We start from the raw sequence: 25,793 nt of genomic DNA, 5'->3' as shown, positions 1-25,793 counted from the left end.
GTATTTTGTTGAGGATTTTTGCATGTAGATTCATAGGATAAATTGTTTTATAGTTTTCTTGTGATATCTTTGATTTTGGCATTCAATTTACTCACATTTTCTATTTCTTCTTGAGTCAATTTTGATAGTTTGTTTCTGTTTCTAGGATTTTGTCCATTGCACCTAGGCTTATAATCTTTTTTATTTCTGTAAGGTCTTTAGTAATGTCTTCTTTTTTATTTCTGATTTAAGTCAATTGAATCTTCTCTCTCTTTTTGTCTGTCTATCTAACAGTTTGTCAATTTTGTTGATCTTTCAAAGAAACAACTTCTGGTTTCCTTGAGTTTATTTATTGATTTCTAGTCTCTATTTCACTTATTTCCGCTATAAACTTTACCATTTTCTTTCTTTTACTTGCTTTGGGTTGAGTGTTCTCTCCTTTTATTTCTGGTTTCATAAGGTAGAAGGTTGTTGTTTTGAGACTTTTTGTGTGGAAAAATACACATAACATAAAGTTTAGAAGGAGTAACTGTCCATGTTCCCTTTTATTCTCTACCTCAAAGATTCAACTTTTCTATTTTTATTTGAATTTATAATTTATATATATCTACTGCTAAGTACAAGTTAAGATTATAAAAACCAGCACACTTATCATAATACCATAAACCCAGAAGTAGAAAATTAGTGTATGAAGGCGAGAAAAAGCCTACTAAAAACTTGGGTTAATACCATTGCAGTGTTTATGCTCAATCATGGGACCTAGCCATTCTTTTCTAATTTGGTGAATTTGTGGATGTAGGGATGGGTCTACATTGGGTTAACAAAATTAATATTTTAGTTAAAGCTTTTGAGGGATCCAAGTAAATGAAAATAATTTTTTAAAGGCAAAAAAATTTTACCATTTTAACCATTATAAAGTGTACAATTCAGGAACATTATGTACAGCCACAGCATTGTACAAACACTATGTTGCTCAAGAATTTTTTCATCATCCCAAAGTGATACCTTACTCATTAAGCAGTCACTTTTCATACTCCCTCTCCCAGCCGCTGGCAGCCACTATTCTGCTTTCTTTCTCTGTGGATTTGCCTGTACTGGATATTTTATGTGAAAAGAATCATACAATATGTGGCCGTTTGCATCTGGCTTCTTTCACTAGCATAATGTTTTCAAGGTTCATCTATGGTGTAGCATGTATCAATAGTTATTATTTTCTATGTCTATTATTTTCTATTTTTTATTATTTTTATAGATATATCACATTTTGTTTATCCATTTATCAGTTGATGGACATTTGGGTTATTTCCATCTTTTCACTACTGTGAATAGTGCTGTTCTGAACATTAGTGTACAGGTTTTTGCTTTAAGACCTGTTTTCAATTATGGTATAGACCTAGGAGTGGAATTCCTTGCTCAGATGGTAATTCTATGTTTAACTTTTCCAAGAACCACCAAACTTTTTTCCACAGTGATTGCACCATCTTACAATCCTACCAGCAATGTATATGTGTTCTAATTTCTCCACATCCTCCCCAATACTTACTTTTTTTTTTTTCCATATGGTCATCCTCATGGGTGTGTAGTGGTACCTCTTTGTGGTTTTGAGTTGCATTTCACTAATGACTAATGACATTGAGTATCTTCATGTCCTATTTGGCTGTTAGTATATCTTTTTTGGAGAAATGTCTACTCAGCTCTTTTGCCCATTATTTGTTTGTCTGCTTTTTGGTTGTAAGAATATTTACATATTCTGGATACTAGAATCATATCAGATATATGATTTGTAAATATTTTCTCCTTTTCAGTGGGTTGTCTTTCCACTCTTTTGATAGTGTTTGATACACAAAAATGTTTAACTTAGTAAATTCCAATTTATGTAGATTTTCCTTTTGTTCCTTGTGCTTTCAGTGTCATATCTATGAAACTGTTGGCAAATCCAAGCTCATCAAGGTTTACCTTTATAATTTCTTCTAAAAGTTTTAGAGTTAGCTCCTGTTGTACTAGCATTATTTGTTGAACATACTATTCTTTCCCCACTGAATGGTCTCTTCACCCTTGTGATCATAGATGTGGGGGTTATTTCTGGATTCTCAATTCTATTCCGTTGATCTAGGTATTTATTCTTAAGGAAGTACCACACTGTCTTGATTACTACAATGCTGTAGTAAGTTTTGAAATTGGTAAGTTTGAGTTCTTCAACTTTGTTATTGTTTTCAAGATTGTTTTTTTTCTATTTGGAGCCCTTTGCAATTCCATATGAATTTTAGGATTGTATTTTCCATTTCTGCAGAAAAAAAAAAAGAGCTGTTGTCATATTGATAGGGGTTGCATTGAATCTATAGATTGCTTTGGGGTGTATTGCCATCTTAACAATATTAAGTCTTCTAATCCATGAACATGGAGTGTATTTCCATCTTCATATTTAATATAGTCATTTACATCTACAAATTTCCCTTTAAGTACTTTTTTAGCTACATTCAATAAGTTTTGGTATGTTGTGTCTTCATTTCATTCATCTCAAACGACTTTCTAATTTCCCTTGTGATCTTGTGTTTCAACCATTGGTAACTTAGGAACATGTTTTTTAGTTACCTCATATTTGTGAATTCCCCAAACATCTTCATTTTATTTATTTATTTAATTTATTTATTTAAAAATTTCCTTCTTTCTTTCTTCCTTCCTTCCTTCCTTCCTTCCTTCCTTTCTTTCTTCCTTTCTTTCTTTCTTTCTTTCTTTCTTTCTTTCTTTCTTTCTTTCTTTCTTTCTTTCTTTCTTTCTTTCTTTCTTTCTTTCTTTCTTTCTTTCTTTCTTTCTTTCTTTCTGGCTGTGTTGGGTTTTCGTTGCTGGGCACGGGCTTTCTCTAGCTGCAGCAAGTGGGGGCTACTCTACATTGCAGTGCAGGGGCTTCTTACTGTGGTGGCTTCTCTTGTTGTGGAGCATGGGCTCTAGGTGCGTGGGCTTCAGTAGTTGTAGCACACAGGCCCAGTAGTTGTGACACATGGGCTTTGTTGCTCCGTGGCATGTGGGATCTTCCCAGACCAGGGCTCGAACCCATGTCCCCTGCATTGGCAGGCAGGTTCTTAACCACTGCACCACCAGGGAAGTCCCCTTCATTTTATTTATTTCTAATTTAATTCTACTGTGTTCAGAAAATAAAACTTGCATGTTTTCAATTCTTTTAAATTTACTGATGTTTGTTTTACTGCCTAGCATATGGTCTATCCTGTAGAATGTTCTATGTACTTCAGGAGAATGTTTTCTGCTGGTTTTGGGTGTAGTATTCTATAGATGTCATTTAGGTCTACTTGCTTTGTAGTATTGTTCAAATCTTGTATTTCCTTGTTGACCTACTACCTAGTTGTTCTATCTGTTATTGTAAGTGGATTACTGAAGTCTCCAACTATGATCTGAATTATCTATTTTTACATTTATTATTTCAGGCTTTGCAATATGCATTTTGGAGCTCTGTTTGTAGGTGCACATATATCTATAATCATTACATCTTTGTGATTTATTGACCATTATTATTATAAAATGTCCCTCTCTATTACTAGTAACATTTTTAAAATGTCTATTTTATTCCTCTTCAGAGGGCACAGCCTTTAGCATAAATACAGTCACTATGGGATGACAAGGTTTTATCATGGTTCTCTTTGACTGTCACTTTCTCTGATATCTCTGTCAAGCTGTTTGCCTCTGTTGATATCTCATTCAGCCCTTAGCCCTGAGTCATAACCAGCTCATTTTTCTCTTATTTTTGACAATGCATTGGGGGTATAAATACTACATATAGTCTGACCCAATTATATTCTGGCTACTTTGCAGGGGTTGATTTTATAAGCTATTCTTTGAGGTTTGTTCTGACCCCAAGAGGGATCTTCTTACTTGTTTCTTTCCCTGGTTTTCTCTTGTCAGCTAGCTGGCCTGTGGTTTAACTGGTTGTTCTCATGGAGTTATTAGCCTCCTCTTTATTGCTTACATCTAAAATATCCATTATATTCAACAACACCATGAAGTTTGAACTTTCCAAAACTCTACCAAATAAAGTCAGTTCCCTCGGGAAGAGCTTCTTAGTTTTCTGTTATTATGGCCCACCTCTGTCTCTCCAGTTAACAATTGTGCACCATTTCTCTGGATTTGGGTACAGGGAGGAGCTTACTTCTCTCAGAATGACACCCCTGCTTCACATGGCAGTAACTTCTGCTCTTCGCTTGCCTTTCCCAAGATAGAACCTTCGTCCTTTGAATGAGCTAGGACAAAAGTGATCTGGGCTGCACTGTTTCTGTTCTGCTGCACCTTGTTAGAGCTTCTGCCTTGTAAATTGTGGCTAGGTGGAGGAAGAGAGACCTAGAACACTCAGAATGTAATAGAGCTTTTGTAACATGGAACTGAGGAGGTTGAAAAATGTCTTTCCATCCTCAGAGATATCATAGCCCTTAACTGGGATCTGGGGGAAGAGACGACCCTGGGTTTTTGGTCACACCTGCTCATAGTGCAGCTCCTGTCCTGCTGAATTGAAGCAGAGGGGAGGGAGAGAGGGTTTCCTGACTCAAGTGTCACTGACTTTTGCTGTTCTTATTGGGATTTTATATATTTTGGGGGGGATAAATGTTTCTCCTTTTGCTGTATTTAATTGGGGCTATTTCTAACAGACTTAAAATTTTTGGTTTCAAATAATTCTTATCAATTATGTTTTTCCCCTGGGAGCAGTTCTGCAGAGCTCCTAACATCACTGTTCTAGAATTCATCTCTTATTGATTATTTCTTCCATGCAAGCTCAGTCTTTCCTTGTTCTTGTGTATCTAATAACTTTAGAATTTATTCTATATATTTTGAATATTATGTTAGATTTTAGGACTTATTTAAAGCCTATGCAGAATGTTGCCTGTGCAGAATGTTGATATTTTGTTTTATCAAGGAAACAACCTTTTTATGTTCAGGCCACAACTTCTCATCCACACTGTGTGTGTTGTGCTTTCAATGTAATTGTTGTTAAAAGTCTGTGCAGTGATTTTCAAATCTATCATTTGTGTGCATTACCTAGGGCATTCTGGTGCTTGGCAGTAGTTTCATTTAGTTTATTTCTCAAAGTCTTTGGTATGCAGAATAAGATCAGATCCCCATGCACACACAGTTCAGACTTGATACCAGGATTTCATAAACTATTTTATAGGCTCAGTGTCTTGAGTACCTCCCTCTTCTTGACTTCTCCTGTGATTTCAAGTTCTTTGGGTCTCCTCTTTTCAGACCTTTGGACAGATATTTGAGACTTGGTTACTTCACCTTATTGGGCACTTCCATTCCTGTGCCTGTGTTCATTTTCTTGTGGTGGGGAGTCAGAAATAAAAAAAAATCAATGGGCTTGGTCCCAAGTTCTTGGTACCAGATCTCCTCTGATCAGAAGGGGAACTTCCTGTACTCTTGGTTCCACACTACAGTATGAGAGCTAGGACATGAGGGATTGGAGAAAGGAAAACAAAGAAACAAAAAACAAAAGAAAAAATCAAGGATTTCCAGTATCTCTGAATGGTAGGACTTCCCTTTCCTGCTCCTTAAGCCAGAGGCAGAGGGCTTCTCCTATTTCCCTCTCTGTCTGCACCAGTGCCCATTTATATGTTTCAGGCTATGTTGAGTTCAAGCTAGAAGATACTGGAGGGGAAATTGTGCAATCCTACTACCAGATCAGTAGTACTTTGAATTCTGATGTTCTTACTCTATCCTCCTGCTAATATACTATTCAGAATTCTCAAAAAGCTACATCATGCATTCTATCTAGGTATCACTGTGTTGTGTGAGAGAGAAAGAGTGGTATGTGTTTACCTGTTTTACCTAGAAGCACCACCAACTTTGTTACAGCATGTATTTTGACCTTTCCCTGTATGGCCAGGTACACAATTTCTGTACCACTAATCACACAGGTAAATTATGGTATATGATTTTAGTAGTCCTTGCTGTACATGTAACAAAGGCCCTGAGTTTTGATGAACTTTGATTTGGATTACCCATCAATTTACTGATTTTCCCTTACAGTCCTAAGGGAAAGAGGAAATTCATACTACTATGGAGTACAATTAAACTCACAGCCTTTCCTTCACAATTTAAGACCTTGAAATTTATTTCATTTGCTTCTAGTAATATTTGCAAACTCTTAAGTTTGTAACTCAAATGTTTATTTTAGTGAATATTTTTATTTAACTTGACACCATTATTACTGCATTAGAGTAAAGCAAAAATGTGTTATTACTGTATATCTTCTATTACAGGTCTTTAATGTAATAAAGATCTGTAATGTGACTTTAATATTGTTTCAATTTTAATGTCATAGAAAAATACTCTGAAGATGAAATAGTTCTTATTTACTTTTCACTGTAATGAATAGTATGTCAAGGGACAGCAGACATCTTTCCTTCTATTCATATAGAGGACAATATGTAGTCATCTGTGAATAGATACAATTGGAAATTATGATTGAGGCCAATAGAAACCCAGGCATACAGACTTCCTTTCTCAATTAAAATAAAAATCCTGACTAAAAAAATTAAGAGCAGACAGTAAACTGTCCAGTTTCCGTGATTTCTGGTTGAAGATCTTCATTACAGGTTTGTTATTTTTACTGCAATATACAATGCAGATTCCTTTCATTATTGAGGATCATAATATTAAGTTCTTTCAAATGGAAAAGAGCTTATTTCCATGGGAGAGTGTGCTGCTGCTGCTGCTGTTGTTTTTGTTGTTGTTGTTTTTCAGTCTCAAGGACAGAATTATACTTTTGTCTTTTGAACAAGTATTTAATATAGAGGATGCATTGAAAAAAGGGAAATGTTAACATCTAGAGACTCGGTGCTTATTTCAAAATGAATGGGTGGAATAAAATGTACCTTAGTTCTTTTGTGTCTATAAAATTATAGAACTCTACTCCCTTGTGAACATCGTTGATTTCCACTTGTCTTCTTTTAATGATTTTCCATCCTCTTCCCCCTCTTTATTTATTCCATAAACACTTATTGCATGTAAATGTTTCTTTTGTTCTATAACAATTTAGTGAGAATATATACAAATAAAAATTTGATTTAGAAGGGAAGCAGCGTGAGGAGTCAGTCGAGCACCGAGGCTCATTGAAACAGGCCTCCATGGCCCTCCGCAACCCACAGTATATTTTTGGAGATTTTAGCTCTGATGAATTCCATTAGTTCTTTGTGACTCCTTGCTCTTCCGTTGAGCATCGTCTATGTAGTGGAGCAGTTCTGCCTGGTGCACAAGCTGCTGATGAACTACCTAATGGAGAAGACTATTAGAGAATTGAATTTGGTGTTAATGAAGTAACTGAACCCACTGACACTTTGCCAAGAACTCCCAACTACATACAGTATTTCAAGCACATTGAATCCTTAGGCCCCTGAATTTATCCTTATTTGCACAGCTTTCCAAAAGATCCCTGATGACATAGATACAGAAGTGAACTGTAGCTCCACCAACTACCAGTACCCACGCTCTGCCCTTGCTCTGGATGGCAGCACTAACGTGGAGGTGGAAGTTTTAGAAAATGATGGCATCTTGGGTGGTCTTGGACAAAGGGAGCGTAAAAAGAAAACAAAAACAAAAAAAGTCCACCTGGGTAGAGTTACTTGAAAGATGGCAGCGAGTGTATACTTCCACAGAAGCCCTGGTCAATGGCCATGTCAATCCCAGAGTCCAGAACAGTGTAAGCGCAGAGGATGCAAAGTTGATGGGTGATGTGTCCCTGTCAGGGACACCCAGAACTTGTGGCAGCCCCCAGGATGCCACGGACTTCAGCAGTGATGCTGTGCCTAGTGGTTCTTTCCTAGAGCCTTCATCAGCAGGGCCAGGACTGCAGGGGCAGCATGAGGGCTGCCTGCCATGGGGCTGACATTGAATAATCTTGCTACCACACAGAGGCTGCCATGGACAACCTTTTGAGGACAGCTGTGGCTCAGCCTTAGGTTGGGACTGATACTACTGAGAACCTTGGAGGTGCCAATGCACAAATACTTGAATCCTTGGTTGAGGGCACAGCTGCCAACAGGGTGGAGTTGCACACTGTGCAAGCTCGGACATGGACCCTGAGAAAGCTAAGAACACCTCCCCTCCTGCAGATGCCCGGGCCTCTGTGGTAGGCCCTGCTCCCACCAGTTGGCCTGCAAAATCGTGGGCCAGTCTTTTTCAGGATTCTAAGCCCTCTTCCTCCTACCCCCTCCCCTCCCCTCTCCCTCCTTGTCTGTGGTTTCCATGGAAACTAAGTATTCCCCTCCCGCCACTTCTACCCTGGTCTCTGAAAAGCAGGCTGAAGTCAAGGAAGGGCTGGTTCCAGTTTCAGAGGATCCTGTAGCCATAAAGATTGCAGAGTTACTGGAGAATGTAACCTTGATTCATAAACCAGTGTCATTGCAACCCCGCGGGCTGATCAATAAAGGAAACTGGGGCTACATTAATGCTACACTCCAGGCATTGGTTGCTTGCCCTCTGATGTATCACCTGATGAAGTTCATTCCTCTGCATTCAAAAGTGCAGAGGCCTTGTATATCCACACCCATGATAGATAGCTTTGTTCGGCTAATGAATAAGTTTACTAATATGCCAGTGCCTCCAAAACCCAGACAAGCTCTTGGGGATCATGAGGGATATCCGCCCTGGAGCTGCCTTTGAACCAACGTATACTTATAGACTCCTGACAGTTATCAAGTCGAGCCTTTCTGAAAAGGGTCACCAAAAAGATGCTGAGGAGTACTTAGGCTTCATTCTAAATGGATTTTATGAGGAAATGCTGAACCTAAAGAAACTTCTCTCAGCAAATAATGAAAAACTTACTATTTCCAATGGACCCAAAAGCCACTCAGTGAACAAAGACAAGCAGGAAGAACCAGGCAAATGAAATGAGGACTAATGGGAGCAAGTTGACCCCTGAAATAAGACCTTGTTCATTCACCAGGCGGATTTTGTCCAGACCCCAATCACTGGCATTTTTGGTGAACACATCAGGTCTGTGGTTTACCAGCAGAGTTCAGAAGTGTCTGTCACCCTGCAGCCGTTCTTCACGTTGCAGCTGGATATCCAGTTGGACAAGATATGCACCATCCAGGATGCATTGGAAAGCTTGGTGACAAGAGAATCTGTCCAGGGTTATACCACCAAAAACAAACAAGAGGTTGAGATCAGTTGAAGAGTTACTCTGGAAAAACTCCCTCTTTTTCACGTGTTGTACCTGAAATGGTTTCTTTACGAGAAGACTGGTGAAAGTCAGAAGCTTATAAAAAATATTGGATATCCTGTAGACTTGGAAATTAATAAAGAACTGCTTTCTCCAGGGGTTAAAAAATAAGAATTTTAAATGTCACAGAGCCTATAGGCTATTTGCAGTGGTCTACCACCACAGCAGCAGCAACACTGGTGGCCACTACAACATGGATGTCTTCCAGATTGGTCTGAACGGCTGGCTGCACATCAACGACCAGATGGTCAAGGTGATTAACCAATACCAAGTGTTGAAGCCCACTACTGAGTGCACAGCCTACTTCTTGTATTACTGCCATGTGGACCTGCTGTAGCTGTCACTGTCTGTGCCCAACACTGCTTATTGAGCACCAAGTCTCACCGACTTCCCTCCTATCTTCAATGACTCTTTAGAGAGAAACTCTTTCTCCCTGTTGCAAAAATGGGCTAGAATGAAAGGAGACACCTTGGAGTTTGTGCACAACATAGTTTATGTTAACTTCTAATTTCCAAATCAAAATCATTTGATTGAAATAGATTGTCACTTGACTTAACAAAATACACGATATGTATATCTTCTTTGGAGAAATGTCTATTTAGGTCTTCCACCCAGTTTTGGACTGGGTTGTTTTTTTAATATAGAGCTACATGAGCTGCTTGTATATATTGGAGATTAATCCTTTGTCAGTTGCTTCATTTGCAAATATTTTTTCCCATTCTGAGGGTTGTCTTTTCGTCTTGTTTATGCTTTCCTTTGCTGTGCAAAAGCTTTGAAGTTTCATTAGGTCTCATTTGTTTATTTTTGTTTTTATTTCCATTTCTCTAGGAGGTGGGTCCAAAAGGATCTTGCTGTGATTTATGTCATAGAGTGTTCTGCCTATGTTTTCCTCTAAGAGTTTCACAGTGTCTGGCCTTACATTTAGGTCTTTAATCCATTTTGAGTTCACATATGAAAGGATGTTCAACATCACTAATCATTAGAGAAATGCAAATCAAAACCACAAAGAGGTATCAGCTCACAGTGGTCAAAATCACCATCATTAAACATCTACAAACAATAAATGCTGGAGAGGGTGTGGAGAAAAGGGAACCCTCTTGTACTCTTGGTGGGAATGTAAATTGATACAGCCACTATGGAGAACAGTATGGAGGTTCCTTAAAAAACTAAAAATAGAACTACCATATGACCCAGCAATCCAACTACTGGGCATATACCCTGAGAAAACCATAATTCAAAAAGAGACATGTACCACAGTGTTCATTGCAGCACTATTTACAATAGCCAGAACATGAAAGCAATCTAAGTGTCCACTGACAGATGAGTGAATAAAGAAGATGTGGCACATATATACAATGGGATATTACTCAGCCATAAAAAGAAATGAAATTGAGTTATTTGTAATGAGGTGGATGGACCTAGCGTCTGTCATACAGAGAGAAGTAAGTCAGAAAGAGAAAGACAAATACCGTATGCTAACACATATATATGGAATCTAAGAAAAAAAAATGTCATGAAGAACCTAGGGGTATGACCGGGATAAAGACACAGACCTACTAGAGAATGGACTTGATATGGGGGGGGGAGGGTAAGCTATGACAAAGTGAGAGAGTGACATGGACATATATACACTACCAAATGTAAAATAGATAGTGGGAAGCAGCTGCATAGCACAGGGAGATCAACTTGGTGCTTTGTGACCACCTGGAGGGGTGGGATAGGGAGGGTGGGAGGGAGGGAGTCGCAAGAGGGAAGAGATATGGGAACATATGTATATGTATAACTGATTCACTTTGTTATAAAGCAGAAACTAACACACCATTGTAAAGCAATTGTACTCCAGTAAAGATGAAAAAAAAAAAAGAAATTGTACGGGAAAAAAAAAACATATTTCTGAAATAATGCCGATTCTCCATCTAACTGTACAGTAGAATAGATCCTGCACCAGTAACAACACTTTTAAATTTGTTGAAATGAATTTTATCTTTCCTTAAAAAGTAAATTTTTTAATACATCACACTTTCCTCCCCCACCATTTAATTTTTTGATAAATGATAAAAATGAGCTATTATCTGAGAAGAAATAGTTTTTACTTCAAAAGATAAATAAACACAAAAATTAAGTTGCTGTTTCCTAATAGGAAAAAATTGACTAACAATTGTGTGATGAGAAGCTGCTTATGTGCACATTGCAAGTGAAATATTGGAGCTAAGATGTTAGCAATATAGATGAGTGATTGTAACTTTATTGCCATTAAGAGATTTCAAATTGCATTCATGCTTCTGTGTACACATAATGAAAAATGGGCAAAATAATGAAGATTGACATTGCCCTATGTCTGCTGTTTAATTCTGCTGCCTGCTCCTCTATGATGCTACATCTCTAATTCTACACAGCTAGTGATACCTAGAGTCTAAAGTTGTCGTCCATCAATAAAAAAATCACAAAGTTGGTTAAAAAAAAAGTTTATCCTCATTTTAAAAGTTTATTTTTTGCAGTTTAAAAATTGTCATTTTCCTAATTTGGAATTGTAGTTTTCTTTATCTAGAAAAAGAAGAAAGTAATTTATGACTTGAATCATATTTATAAAATGGTAATTATAGATTGATAGATGAAAGTATACCTTAATGAGGGACTTCCCAGGTGGTGCAGTGGTTAAGAATCTGCCTGGCAATGCAGGGAGCAGGGGTTTGATCCCTGGTCCAGGAAGATCCCACATGCCATGGAGCACCTAAGCCCGTGTGCCACAACTACTGAACCTGTGCTCTGAGAAGCCCACACACCGCAACAGAGTAACCCCTGCTATCCACAACTAGAGAAAGCCTGCATGCAGCAATGAGGACCCAATGCAGCCAATATATAAAACAAATAATTTTTTAAAAAGTATACCTTAATGAGAAAATGAAAAGATAGCATTCTCAGCGTAGTTTTGAAAACCATATCAATGGATATAAATACACCACATACTTTTCATCCCTGAAATCTGAGGAAAGTATTAGATATTACAGAAAAGTTTCCTGGCTTTCTGTTGAGACAAATATTGGTTTAAGAAATATGAAAAAAAACTAATAAATATATAATAAAATGTATTAAGTTGTATGAACTGTTTATGTATTTTGGATATTAAAACTTGTTGGACATATTATTTGTAAATATTTTCTCCTGTCCCATAGGTTTTTTCATTTTGTTGATGGTTCCCTTTGCTGTGTAAAAGCTTTTAATTTTAACTAGGTCTCCTTTGTTTATTTTTGCTTTTATTTCTTTTGCCTTAGGGGGCAGATCCAAAAAAATATTTCTCCAATTTATTTCAAAGACTGTTCCTCCTATGTTTTCTTCTAGGAATTTTATAGTTTCAGGTCTTACATTTAGGTCTTTAATCAATTTTGAGTTTATTTTTGTGTTTGATGTGAGTAAATGTTCTAATATCATTGTTTTACATGTAGCTGTCCAGTTTTCTCAGCACCACTTGTTGAAGTGACTGTGTTTTCTCCATTTTATTTCCTTAGCTCCTTTGTCATATATGAATTGACCATAAGTGCATGGTTTATTTCTGGGCTTCCTATCCTGTTCCATTGATCTTTGTGTGTATTTTTGTGCCAGTACCATGCTTTTTTGATTACTGTAGCTTTGTAGTATAGTCCGTAGTCAGGGAGGGTGATACCTCCAGCTTTGTTCTTTTTCTCAAGATTATTTTGGTAAATTCATGGTCTTTTGTGGTTCCATATGAAATTTAGGATTATTTGTTCTAGTTCTGTGAAAAATATCATGGGTATTTTGACAGGGACTTCGTTAAATCTGTAGGTTGCTTTGGGTAGTAGGGCCATTTTAAAAATATTAATTCTTCCAAAGTAATAGCATAGGATACCTTTCCATTTCTTTGTATCATCCTCGAATTCTTTCATCAGTATTTTATAGTTTTCAGAGTATAGGCCTTTCACCTATTTGGTTAAGTTTATTCATAGATATTTTATTCTTTTAGATGTGATTTTAAATGGGATTTTTTTTTTTACATTCTCTCTTCCTGATAGTTCATTATTAGTGTATAGAAAAGCCACAGATTTCTGTATATTAATCTTGTATCCTGCAAGTCCACTGAATTTATTTATTAATTCTAGTGTTTTACGGTGGAGACTTCATTGTTTTCTACGTATAGTATACTGCCATCTTCAAATAATAACAGTTTTACTTCTTCACGTCCAATTTGGATGCCTTTTATTTCTTTTTCTTGTCTGATTGCTGTAGCTAGGACTTCCAATACTATGTTAAAAAGAAGTGGTGAGAATACTACTTCTCACCTTGTCTTGTTTCTGAATATGGAGGAAAGGATTTCAGCTTTTCACCATTGACAATGATGTTAGCTGTGAGTTTTCATAAATGGCCTTTATTGTGTTGAGATACGTTCCCTGTATAACCACTTTGATGAGAGTTTGTATCATGAATGGATGTTGAATTTTGTCAAATGCATTTTCTGCATCTGCTAATGTGATTTTTATCCTTCCTTTTGTTACTGTGTCACATTGATTGATTTGTGAACGTTGAAACATCCTTGAGTCCCATGAATAAATCCAACATGGATCATGTTTTGTGACCATATTTATATGTTGTTGAATTCAGTTTGCAAATATTTTGTTGATAATTTTTGCCTCTATATTAATCAAAGATATTGGCTTGTAGTTCTCTTTTATTGTAGTGTTTTTGTTTGTTTTAGTATCAGGGTAATGGTAGCTTCATATAATGAATTTAGGAGTGTTTCATCCTCTTAAATTTTTTGGAATAATTTGAGAAAGATATTATCTCTCCTTTCTATATTTGGTAGAATTCCCCTGTGAAGCTGTCTGGTCATGACTTTTGTTTGTTAGGAGTATTTTTTATTAAAAATTCAATTTCACTACTAGTAATTTGACTGTTCAAATTGTCTGTTTTCTCGTGATTCAGTCTTGGCATGTTGTATGTTTCTAGAATTTTTCCATTTTTTCTAAGTTGTCCAATTTGCTGGCATATAACTGTTCATAGTATTCACTTGTGATTTTTTTGTATCTCTGTGGTATTGTTAATTATTTTTCCTCTTTTATTTCTTATTTTGTTAATTTGAGTTCTCTCATTTCTTCCTGGTGAACCTGGGTAAAGGTTTAATCTATTTTGATTATCTTTTCAAAAAACTGTCTTTTGGTTTCATTGCTCTTTTCTATTATTTACTCTCTATTTTATTTAACTCCTCTATGATCTTGATTATTTCTTTCCTTCTGATGACTTTGATCTTTCTTTGTCATAATTTTTCTAATTCTTTCAGGTGGTAGGTTAGGTTCTTTATCTGAGATTTTTCCTCTTTCTTGATTAAAGCCTGTATTGCTATAAATTTCCCTCTTAGAAGAGCTTTTGCTGCATCCCAGAGATTTAGGAATGTTGTGTTTCCATTTTCATTTGTCTCCTGGTATTTTCTGATTTCTTCTTTGATTTCTTCATTGACCCATTGGTTTTTAACTAGCATGTTGTTCAGTATCCATGTGTTCGTTTGTTTTTTCATTTTTCTTTATGCAGGTGTTTTCCAGTTTCATCCTTTTGTGCTCAGAAAATATGCTTGATATAATTTCTGTCCTATTAAATTCGTTGAGGCTTGTTTTATGGTCTAGCATGTGATCTATACTGGAGAATGGTCCATGTGTACTGGAAAAGAATATGTATTCTGCTGTGTTTGGATAGAATGTACTGTAGCTCTCTATTAAGTCCAACTAGTCTATAGTGTCATTTAAGGTCACTGTGGCCATATTGATCTTCTGTGTGGATGATTTGTCCACTGATGGAAGTGAGGTGTTAAAGTCCCCTAATATTATTGTACTATTGTCAGTTTATCCTTTAATGTCTCTTAGTATTTACTTTGTATATTTAGGTGCTCCTGTATTGGGTACATATGTGTTAACAATTGTGATATTCTCTTCTTGTACTAATCTCCTTATCATGGTATAATGCCCTTCTTTGTCTTTCACTATATTTCTTTGGGTTAAAGTCTATTTTGTCTGAAATGAGTATTGCTAACTCCACTTCCTAGTCATTTCCATTTGCATGAAATATCATTTTCCATCGCATCACTTTCAGTCTGTGTGTGTCTTTACTTCTGAACTGCTTCTCTTGTAGGCAGCATAGAGATTGTCCTGGTGTTTTCTTTTATCCAATCAGCCACCCTATGTCTTTTGATTGATGCATTTAGGCCACTGAAATTTAAAGTAATTATTGATAGGTATGCCTTATTGCCATTTTATTACTTGCATTAGGGTTCATTTTGTAGTTCTTCCTTGTTTAATTCTTATTTTTGTTTCTTTCCTTGTGGCTTGATGATTTTCCTTAATGGTATGCTTGAGTTCATTTATTTTTGTTTTTGTGTATCCATTGTGTGTTCCTGATTTGTGGTTGCCATGGAGTCCATATATGTTGACACATAATTATATCCACTTGTTTTAAATTGGTACTCTTTTAAGTTCAAACACATTATAAAAGATCTACATTTTTTACTCTCCCAACTCATATTTTGTGTTCTTTTTACATCTTTATTGGGGTATAATTGCTTTATAATGTTGTGTTACTTGCTGCTGTATAAGAGAGTGAATCAGCTATATGTATGTATATATATATATATATATATATATATATATATAGAGAGAGAGAGAGAGAGAGAGAGAGAGAGAGAGAGAGAGAGATATCCCCATATACCCTCCCTCTTGAGTCTCCCTCCCACACTCCCTATCCCACCCCTCTAGGTGGTCACAAAGCACAAAGATGATCTCCCTGAGCTATGTAGCTGCTTCCCACTAGCTATCTATTTTACATTTGGTAGTGTATATATGTCAATGCTACTCTCTCACTTCATCCCAGCATACACTTGGTCTTCCCTGTGTACTCAAGTGCATTCTCTACATCTGTGTCTTTATTTCTGTCCGGTGCCTAGATTTGTCAGAAACTTTTTTTTTTTTTTGGATTCCATATATACATGTGTTAACATACGGAATTTATTTCTCTCTTTCTGACCAACTTCACTCTATATGACAGACTATAGGTACATCCACCTAACAACAAATAATTCAATTTCGTTTCTTTTTATGGCTGAGTAATATTCCATTGTATATATGTGTCACATCTTCTTTATCCATTCACTTGTCTATGGACATTTAGGTTGTTTTCATGTCCTCGTTATTGTAAACAGTGCTGCAATGAACACTGTGGTACCTGTCTCTTTTTGAATTATTGTTATCTCAGGGTATATACCCAGTAGTGGAATTGCTAGGTCAAATGGTAGTTCTATTTTTAGTTTTTTAAGGAACCTCCATACTGTTCTCCATGGTGGCTGTATCAATTTACATTCCGACTAAGAGTGCAAGAGGGTTCCTTTTTCTCCACACCCTCTCCAACATTCATTGTTTGTAGATTTTTTGATGATAGCAATTCTGAATTGTGTGAGGTGATACCGCATTGTAGTTTTGATTTGCATTTCTCTAATGATTAGTGTTGTTGAGCATCCTCTCATCTGTTTGATGGCAATATGTATATCTTCTTTGGAGAAATGTCTATTTAGGTCTTCTGCCTATGTTTGGTTTGGGTTGGGTTTTTATTGATATTGAGCTGCATGAGCTGCTTGTATATTTTGGAGATTAATCCTTTGTCAGTTGCTTTATTTGCAAATGTTTTTTTCCAATTCCGAGAGCTGTATTTTCGTCTTGTTTATAGTTTCCTTTACTGTGCAAAGATTTTAGGTCTCATTATGTACCATTTATTTATTTTTGTTTTTATTTCCATTTCTCTAGGAGGGGTCAAAAAGGATCTTGCTGTGATTTATGTCACAAAGTGTTCTGGGTATGTTTTCCTCTAAGAGTTTTACAGTGTCTGGCCTTACATTTAGGCCTTTAATCCATTTTGAGTACATTTTTGTGTATGGTGCCAGGAAGTGTTCTAATTTCATTCTTTCACATGTAGCTGTCCAGTTTTCCCAGCACCACTTGTTGAAGAGGCTCTCTTTTCTCCATTGTATATTCTTACCTCCTTTGTCAAATTTAAGGTGATCATCCATGTGTGGGTTTGTCTCTGAGCTTTCTATACTTTTCCAGTGATCTATATTTCTGTTTCTGTGCCAGGATCATACTGTCTTGGTTAATGTAGCTTTGTAGTATAGTCTGAAGCCAGGGAGCCTATTCCTCCAGTTCCATTTTTCTTTCTCAAGATTACTTTGGCTATTTGGGGTCTTTTGTGTTTCCATACACATTGTGAAATTTTTTGTTCTAGTTCTGTGGAAAATGTCATTTGTAGTTTGATAGGGATTGCATTGAATCTGTAGATTGCCCTGGGTAGTATAGTCATTTTCACAGTGTTGATTCTTCCAATGGAAGAACATGGTATATCTCTCCATCTGTTTGTATCACCTTTAATTTCATTGATCACTGTCTTATAGTTTTCTGCTTACAGGTCTTTTGACTCCTTAGGTAGGTTTATTCCTAGGTATTTTATTCTTTTTGTTGTAATGGTAAATAGGAGTGTTTCTTTAATTTCTCTTTCAGATTTCTTGTCGTTAGTGTATAGGAATGCAAGAGATTTCTGTTCATTAATTTTGTATCCTGCTAATTTACCAAATGCATTAATTTGCTCTAGTAGTTTTCTGGTAGCACCTTTATGATTTTCTATGTATAGTGTCATGTCATCTGCAAACAGTGAGAGTTTTACTTCTTTTCCGATTTGGATTCCTTTGGTTTCTTTTTCTTCTCTGATTGCTGTCACTAAAACTTCCAAAACTATGTTGGATAATAGTGGTGAGAGTGAGTCACCTTGTCTTTTTCCTAATCTTAGAGGAAATGGTTTCAATTTTTCACCATTGAGAGCGACATTGGCTGTGGGTTTGTCATATATGATCTTTATTATGTTGAGGTAGGTTCCCTCTATGCCCACTTTCTGGATAGTTTTTAATTATAAATGTTGCTGAATTTTGTCAAAAACTTTTCTTGCCTCTATTGAGATTATCATATGGTTTTTATCCTTCAGTTTGTTAATATGGTGTATCACATAGATTTACTTGCATATATTGAAGAATCCTTGCACTCCTGGGATAAACCCAACTTGATCATGGTGTATGATCCTTTTAATGTGCTGTTGGATTCTTTTTGCTAGTAGTTTATTGAGGATTTTTGCATCTATTTCATCAGTGATATTGATCTGTAGTTTTCTTTTTCTGTGACATCTTTGTCTGGTTTTGGTATTAGGGTGATGGTGACCTTGTAGATGAGTTTGGGAGTGTTCCTCACTCTGCTATATTTTGGAAGAGTTTGAGAAGGATAGGTGTTAGCACTTCTCTAAATGTTTGATAGAATTCACCTTTGAATCCATCTGGTCCTGGGATTCTGTTAGTTGGAAGATTTTTAATCACAGTTTCAATTTCAGTGCTTTTGTTGGCCTGTTCATATTTTCTATTTCTTCCTGGTTCAGTCTTGGAGGCTTGTACTTTTCTAAGAATTTGTCTATTTCTTCCAGGTTTTCCATTTTATTGGCATATAGTTGCTTGTAGTAGTCTCTCATGATCCTTTGTATTTCTGCAGTGTCAGTTGTTACTTCTCCTTTTTCATTTCTAATTCTATTGATTTGAGTCTTCTCCCATTTTTTCTTGATGAATGTAGCTAATGTTTTATCAGTTTTGTCTACCTTCTCAAAGAATCAGCTTTTGGTTTTATTGATCTTTGCTATTGTTTTCTTCATTTCCTTTTTATTTTTTTCTGATCTGATCTTTATGATTTCTTTACTAACTCTGGTTTTTTTGTTGTTGTTGGTGGTGTTATTGTTCTTCTTCTTTCTCTACGTGCTTTAGGTGGAAGGTTAGGTTGTTCATTTGAAATATTTCTTGCTTCTTGAGGTAGGATTGTAATTGCTATAAACTTCCCTCTTAGAACTGCTTCTGGGGCATCCCATTGATTTTGGGTCATCCTATTTTCTTTGTTATTTGTTTCTAGGTACTTCTTGATTTCCTCTTTGATTTATTCACTGATATCTTAGTTATTTAGTAGTGTATTTTTTTTGGCTCCATGTGTTTGTATTTTTTACAGATCTTTTCCTGTAATTGATATCTAGTCTCATAGCATTGTGGCCAGAAAAGGTACTTGATATGATTTCAATTTTCTTAAATTTACCAAGGCTTGATTTGTGACCCAAGATATGATCTATCCTGGAGAATGTTCCATGAGCACTTGAGAAAAATGTGTATTCTGTTGTTTTTGTTTGGAATGTCCTTTAAATATCAATTAAGTGCATCTGGACTAATGTGTCCTTTAATGCTTGTGTTTCCTTATTTATTTTCATTTTGGATAATCTGCCCATTGGTGAAAGTGGGGAGTTAAAGACCCCTACTATGTTTGTGTTATTGTCAATTTCCCCTTTTCTGGCTGTTAGCATTTGGCTTATGTACTCAGGTGCTCCTATATTGGGTGTATAAGTATTTACAATTGGTATATCTTATTCTTGGATTGAACCCTTGATTGTTATGTAGTGTCCTTCTTTGTATCTTGTAATAGTGTTTATTTTAAAGTCTGTTTTGTCTGATATGAGTATTGCTACTCCAGGTTTCTTTTAATTTCCATTTGCATGGAATACCTTTTTCCATCCCCTCACTTTCAGCCTGTATGTGTCCCTAGGTCTGAAGTTGGTCTCTTGTAGGCAGTGTATGTACAGGTCTTATTTTTGTATCCATTCAGCCAGTCTTTGTCTTCTGCTTGGAGCATTTAATCCATTTACATTTAAGGTAATTATTGATATGCATGTTCCTATTACCATTTTCTTAATTGTTTTGGGTTTGTTATTGTAAGTCTTTTCCTTCCTTGTGTTTCCTGCCTAGTGAAGTTCCTTTAGCATTTGTTGTAAGGCTGGTTTGGTGGTGCTGAATTCTCTTAAATTTTGCTTGTCTGTAAATGTTTTAATTTCTCCGTTGAATCTGAATGATATCCTTGCTGGATAGAGAAATCTTGGTTGTAGGTTTTTTGCTTTCATCACTTTAAATATGTCCTGCCAGTCCCTTCTGGCTTGCAGAATTTCTGATGAAACATCATCTGTTAACCTTATGGGGATTGCCTTGTATGTTATTTGTTGTTTTTCCCTTGCTGCTTTTAATATTTTGTCTTTGTATTTAATTTTTGTTAGTTTGATTACTGTGTGTCTTGGCATGTTTCTCCTTGGATTTATCCTATGTGGGATTCTCTGTGCTTCCTGGAATTCACTGACTATTTCCTTTCCCATGTTAGGGAAGTTTTCAGCTATAATCTCTTCAAATATTTTCTTAGACCCTTTGTTTTTTTCTTCTTCTTCTGCAACTCCTATAATTCGAATGTTGGCGCATTTAACATTGTCCCAGAGGTCTCTGAAACTGTCCTCAATTCTTTTCTTTATTTTTTCTTTATTCTGCTCTGTGGCAGTTATTTCCAATACTTTATCTTCCAGGTAACTTATGTGTTCTTCTGCCTCAGTTATTCTTCTTTCGATTCCTTCTAGAGTATTTTTAATTTCATGTATTGTGTTGTTCATCATTGTCTGTTTGCTCTTTAAGTCTTCTAAGTCCCTGTTAAACGTTTCTTGTATTTTCTCTATTCTATTTTCAAGATTTTGGATTATCTTTACTATCATTACTCTGCATTCTTTTTCAGGTAGACTTCTTATTTCCTCTTCATTTGTTTGGTCTGGTGGGTTTTTACTTTGCTCTTTCATCTGCTGTATATTTCTCTGTCTTCCCATTTTGCTTGACTTACTGTGTTTGTGTCTCCTTTTCACAGGCTGCAGCTTCATAGTTCCAGTTGTTTTTGATGTCTGCCCCCAGTGGGTAAGGTTGTTTCAGTGGCTTGTGTAGGCTTCCTGGTGGGGGGGGGGGACTGGTGCCTGTGTTCTTGTTGTGGGGCTGGATCTTGTTATCCTTCTGGGAAGGACCATGTGCAGTGGTATATTTTGTGGTGTCTGTGAACTTAGTATGACTTTTGGCATCCTCTCTGCTAATGGGTGGGTTTATGTTCCTGTGTTGCTAGTTGTTTGGCATGGGCCATCCAGCACTGGAACTTGCTGTCCATTGGGTGGAGCTGGATCTTAGTGTTGAGTCAGAGATCTCTAGGAGATCTCTCACCGATTGATATTATGTGGGGCCAGGATGTCTCTGGTGGGCCTGTGTTCTGGACTCAGCTCTCCCACCTTAGAGGCTCAGGTCTGACACCTGGCCGGGGCACCAAAACCCTGCCAGACACATGGCTCAGAAGAAAAGGAAGAAAAAAAAAAACACGAAGAGACAGACCCCTAGGATAAATAGTAAAACCAAACATAAGGAGACAAAATCACACAAAGAAACATACACATACATACTCATAAAAAGAGAAAAAATGAAAAAAAAAAGCAAAAAAAAAAAGAAAAGGAAGAGAGTAACCAAACGAATAAACAAATACACCAATGATAACAAGCACTAAAAACTAAAGTAAGTAAACATACAACCAGAAACAAATCAGATGCAGAAAGAAAACCCCAATTCTACAGTTGCTCCCAAAGTCCACCACCTCAATTTTGGGAACATTCATTGTCTATTCAGGTATTCCACAGATGCAGGTTTATCAACTTGACTGTGTGGATTTATTCTGCTGCTCCTGAGGTGCACAGAGAAATTTCTCTTTCTGTTCTTTGTTCACACATCTCCTGGGGTTCAGCTTGGGTTTTGGCCCTGCTTCTGCATGTAGGCTGCCCTAAGGCATCTGTTCCCCGTGCAGACCAGAGGGGGTTAAAGTAGCAGCTGATTAGCGCTCTCTTGCCAACTCAGGCCGTGGAGAGGGAGGGGTACAGTAGTCATAATTGTAATGCGATGTGAGCCTGTGGTGGCAGAGGCTTTTATGACATTGCAACAGCCTGAGGTGTGCCATGTGTTCTCCTGGGGAAGTTGTCCTTGGATCACAGGACCTTGGCAGTGGCATGCTACACAGGCTCCCGGGGGTGTGTGTGAGTAGTAACCTGCCCTTGCACACAGGATTGTTGGAGGCTGTGTAACAGCCTTAACATCTCATGCCCATCTCTGGGGTCCAAGCTGATAGCTGTGGCTCAAGCTCATTTCTGGAGCTCACTTAGGCAATGCTCTGCCTTCTGTGCGCACATGGAGCAGGAACCCCCTGTCCTCGCACACCTCAAAACAATGGTCTGTTGCCTCTTTGGCAGGTCCAGAGTTTTTCCTGACTCCCTCCTGGCTAGCTGTGGTGCACTAGCCCCCTTCAGGCTGTCTTCACACAGCCAACCTTAGTCCTCTCCCTGGGATCTGACCTCTGAAGCCAGAGCCTCAACTCCCAGTCCCCACCTGCCCTGGTGGGTGAGCAGACAAGCATCTCAGGTTGGTGAGTGCTGGTCAGCACTGATTTTTTTGCTGGAATCTCTTCACTTTGCCTTCTGTATCCCTGTTGCTATGCTCTCCCCTGTGACTCTGAAGCTTAACCCTGCCCATCCCCATCACCACCTGTGAAGGGACTCCCTAGTGTGTGGAAAATTTTCCTCCTTCACAGCTCCCTCCCAGAGGTGCAGGTTCCATCCCTTTTCTTTTGTCTCTGCTTTTTCTTTTTTCTTTTGCCCTACCCAGGTACGTGGGGAGTTTGTTGCCTTTTGGGAGGTCTGAGGTCTTCTGCCAGCGTTCAGTAGGTGTTCTGTAGGAGTTGTTCCACGTGTAGATGTATTTCTGGTATATCTGTGGGGAGGAAGCTGATCTCCACGTCTTACTCTTCTGCCATCTTCCCCCTCAGCTCCCAGCCCCACCTGCCCTGGCGGGTGAGCAGACAAGCTTCTCGGGCTGGTGAGTGCTGGTTGGCTCTGATCCTCTGTGTGGGAATCCCTCTGCTTTGCCCTCCAAACCCCTCTTGCTGTGCTCTCCTCCACGGCTCCGAAGCTTCCCCGCTCTGCCACCCACAGTCTCCGCCTGCAAAGGGGCTTCCTAGTGTGTGGAATCCTTTCCTCCTTCACAGCTCCCTCCCACTTGTGCAGGTCCCATCCCTATTATTTTGTCTCTGCTTTTTCTTTTTTCTTTTGCCCTACCCAAGTATGTGGGGATTTTCTTGCCTTTTGGGAAGTCTGAGGTCTTCTGCCAGCATTTGGTAGGTGTTCTGTAGGAATTGTTCTACATGTAGATGTATTTTTGATGTATTTGTTGGGAGAAAGGTAATCTCTACATCTTACTCCTCCACCATCTTGAAGGTCATTTCTGACCCAGTACCCAGGGAAAAGCAGTAGCAGATCAGCTATGAGGCACTGGAATCTGCAGGAGAAAGCTTTCCTTCCCGGCATCCTCTCAGTCACAGTGCCTTCTGGGAGAGCACATTTTGTATTTTTGATGTCATATTCTACATCTTCATGTTTATCCCTTCACTGTTTATTGTCATTCTAGTTGATTTTACAATTTTTTGTCTTTTAGTCTCCATATTGGTTTATTTAAGTGATTGATACGCAGTCCTTGCTATATAGCCTTTTCTAGTGGGATTTTCCCTTTCCTATAATTTCCTACTTCTTCAGTTAGAGAAGACCCTTCAACATTTCTTTTAGGGTAGATTTAGTATTGATGAACTCTTTTAGTTTTTGCTTTTCTGAGAAGTTCTTTATCTCTTCTTCAATTTGAATTGATAATCTTGCTGGATAATGTATCCTAGGTTATAGGTTTTTCCCTCTCTGCACTTTGAATATATTGTGCCTCTCCCAGAATTCTGGCCTGGAAAGTGTCTGCAGAGAAATCAACTGATAGCCTTATGGGGGTATTGTATATGACTCTTTGTTTTTCTCTTGCTGTCTTTAGAATTCTCTATCATTTTGCTATTTTAATTATGATATGTTTTGGTGTGGGTCTGTTTTGATTCATCTTGTTTGGGAACCTCTTTGCTTCCTGTACTTGGATATATGTTTCTTTCTTCAGGCTCAGGATGTTTTCAGCCATAATTTCCTCTAATACATTCTTGACCCCCTTTTCTCTCTCTTCTCTTTCTGGGACCCCTATAATGTGAATTTTGGCATGTTTAATGTTATCCCAAAGATATCATAGATTGTTTTCATTTTGTTTGTGGCATGGAGTGAGCAAGGCCTGGGTGTTCACTCAGCTCAGACTGGGGACTGTGGTGAGGCAGTAGCCCCTTTGGCAAACCTATAATGCAAATATTGGTATGCTTAATGTTTTTACACAGATCTCTTAAATCGTTTTCATTATTTAACATTTGTTTTTTTTTTTTTTCCTATACTGGTTTGGTGGTTTCCATTATTCTATCTTCCAGATCATTTATCCGTTCTGCTTTATCACTTAGTCTGCTATTCATTCCTTCTAGTATGCTTTTTTTAATTTCAGCTGTCAAATTCTTCATTTCTGATTGAGCCATTTTTATATTTTCTAGTTCCTTATTGAAGTGTTCCCTATGTACATGAAATCTTTTCCCTAATTCAGTTAACTTTTTTAATACCAGTGGTTTGAATGTTTTATCTGATAGATTATTTATTTGTTTCATTATTTTTATGAGGTTTTTCTCTTGCTCTTTCATTTGAGAGTAGTTCCTGTGCCTTTTCATTTTGGTTAACTTTCTCTGCCTCTATGATTTCACTTGAAACAGTTACCTATTGCTGTCTTGAAGGAGCAACCTTATGTGGGATCATCCCTATACAGACTGTGTGTGCCCAATGGCCTTGGTGGAAGAGTTAGATTTGATGTGGCCTCAAGTCACATCTTTCCTCAGTGTGTGCGGGAAGCTCTCACCTTGGTAGGGGGTGGAGCTGGAGATGGAGTAGCTAGAGCTGGTGCCAGTGTTTAGGTGGCACTTCCCGTCTGGTCACTGGCTGTCACTGCCTTATCAGGAGTGAGGTCTGATCCCACATTGCTGGAGCAGAAGCCCCGAGTGTCAGGCCTGAGATGGTTCTGTACCTTTAAATGTGTGTTTTCCCTCTTCTTGTACTGAGACCCTTGCCCTAGAGAAGGGGAGTGCTGAGGCAAGTGGGGCTTGTGTGTCTTTTGGCTCATGTTGGCCATTGACTGACATCCAGTGCACTGCCTGTGGAGGCACCCACAATTGTTTCCCTTGCTCCACTCAGACGCAACATAGGGTAAAAGTCTCCTTTGTCCCTTGCAGCCAATCACTGCTTCCAGCCTTTGCTGCCAGCACCCTGTTTTAGAATTGCTCTGCAGTTCATGAGGGGCCCACATGGCCTCTTGGCTTGTATCCAGGGGATAGCTGTGATGGAGAAGCTGCTGTCAGAGATCTGGGCTGCTTCTGAGTCACTGCTTGAGTAAGTACCAATAATGGCCACTGCTGCCCCAACCAGGCTCCACTTTGTGTCTGGGTCTCCTCTGTGTCCATGGTCAAATCTTTTCCCTGGTCATGTTTGCCCCAGATCCAGTGCTGTGCTGTGTTATGGAGTGGGGCCAGAGTGTTCGCTCAGCTCAGGCTGAGATGCTCAGCTCAGGCTGGGATGCACTTGCCCCTGGGGGCAAGCCTGCATGCTTGTGCTCCTCAGGAGTACAGTCCAGGCTTCCCAAACCCCTTCTATTAGTTCCAGCGGTCCTCCAACCAGCCAAGGGGGCTTTTCTCCCTTATGTAGAACA

General features: G+C 38.0%; 1 protein-coding gene and 1 pseudogene across 1 annotated transcript in view; both read left to right on the top strand.

Moving 5' to 3' along the window:
• The window catches only part of DACH2 (dachshund family transcription factor 2), a 615,381-nt gene that overhangs the window by 328,825 nt on the left and 260,763 nt on the right, over positions 1-25,793 (top strand). The window lies entirely within an intron of this gene.
• On the top strand, positions 7,101-9,542 carry LOC115848371 (ubiquitin carboxyl-terminal hydrolase 10-like; annotated as a pseudogene).

Source organism: Globicephala melas, chromosome X (assembly GCF_963455315.2).
Source record: "Globicephala melas chromosome X, mGloMel1.2, whole genome shotgun sequence".
Classification (NCBI taxonomy): domain Eukaryota; kingdom Metazoa; phylum Chordata; class Mammalia; order Artiodactyla; family Delphinidae; genus Globicephala; species Globicephala melas.
The sequence above is the reverse complement of the archived record's forward strand: the minus strand, read 5'-3'. Positions and strand labels throughout refer to the sequence as shown.